The sequence below is a fragment of the Egretta garzetta genome, unplaced genomic scaffold, assembly GCF_000687185.1.
Source record: "Egretta garzetta isolate BGI_Z169 unplaced genomic scaffold, ASM68718v1 scaffold11, whole genome shotgun sequence".
NCBI lineage: Eukaryota > Metazoa > Chordata > Aves > Pelecaniformes > Ardeidae > Egretta > Egretta garzetta.
Window position 1 is genome coordinate 3,086,266 of NW_009258621.1, and position 1,530 is coordinate 3,087,795.

The 1,530-nt window shown below is 43.5% G+C and overlaps 1 protein-coding gene across 1 annotated transcript in view; it reads right to left on the reverse strand.

Moving 5' to 3' along the window:
* LOC104134627 (follicle-stimulating hormone receptor) overlaps positions 1–1,530 on the reverse strand; it is an 83,255-nt gene that overhangs the window by 64,099 nt on the left and 17,626 nt on the right.

A 1,530-nucleotide genomic window follows, 5' to 3' on the forward strand; every position in this document is an offset into this window, starting at 1 on the left:
AAGAGAACAATAAGGCTGATAAAATTATGGCTTCCCTAAGAGGAATAACCAGTTTGGCTGGGACTTTTCAGCATGGAAAGCTTAAAGGGATGCTAGAGGTCTACAAAATGTCTTGGAGAGGGTGGGCAAGGACCGATACTTTATCAGCTCTTCCATTATAAAAACTTAGAGGTGAGGCCACAGGCAGCTAGATTCAAAGCAAACGAGAGGACCTGGCTCTTCACACAGTACATGTGGACTGCCAAAACTCCATGCACCTTGCCTGGGTGAAAGAATCTGATGTGGGCTTACAGGTAGAATGTACAAGTAATTTGAGGAGAGATAAATTAGGGTTACTAGACAAACAACAAGAATTTCAGGCAATCCCCTGGGCTGGAATGAGTTGGAGGCTGGAGGAGTACTATTGTAATACAACTTAAAACACTTGCCCTATTCATACTCTACCTTAGCAGCTCTTAAGAATCCCTGTTGTATGCAAGATACTCGATCTGCCTTACCATAGCCATGGCTTGCACTGCAGGGAGAGAGCAGGCAAAGGGGAGGCTCCCTTCACACCGAGGAAAAACTGGTCATCATCTGCCTCTGCTGGACTATGCTCCTGCCTGGAGGGATGGGGGCAAGGCAGAGGGTTGTGGAAAGAGGATCTAGCATGCCCTTGGTTGGTGCTGATGGGCCGAATTTGAGGTGCTGACCACTTGCGGAAGGTCCTTGCTGGGCTATATAACATCTCTGTGAAGCTTTGGGGCAAGATCACACCATAAGCAAGCTGAGGGGCTTCACTTTCTTACTGTGTCTGAACAGCTGTGGTTCTCCTTAAATCTTGGTTGTAGCAAGTATCCAATCAATACTCTAGCTGTGGCTCTCAAGTCAAAACAAAGATACCTTCCTACAGCACTACATAAGGCATTTCTAACTTACAAGGAAACATCCAGTAATACTGACTTCATCTTTCTGTGTCCATATTGATTCTGAAGTAAAGCATAACTTTTTGAAAAGCAGAGCAAGGCTTTGGAGGCTGTTACCCTATGCCTCTTTTCTTTATGACACTGTCTTGGCTTATGTTTTGTCTGATTGATTCCAGCTGATAGTTATGACATGCTGCAGAATAAATCACAGGATTTAGAACGTGAGGATGGCCAAGCATCAGGATAAATTATGAACAGACTATGGGTTTTTTTTCCTGTGGAAACAGCAGCAAACACAGAGAGATGCAGTAGACACGATATACAGTCCCTGCACAAGCAGGACACCCAGAGAGCTTTTAACTAGCTGAGGAATTTGAGGGTTGAAGATTTAAACTGTGTTAAGCTAAGGGAAAGAAGGCTACAATAGCATTACCAGCAAAATGCACCTACAGTAAATAAATACCACTAAGTCACTAAATGCTGATCCCTGGCCAGAGACTCAAATCCAGTTTGGTGCTGAAAGATGCCTAGCTCCTTAAGCTTTTATTTTTAATCTGTTTGTAATAGCTTTATTTTATTTCTCTAAGTCTGAACAAAGGTATTTTTAGAGAACTATCCCCCAGCC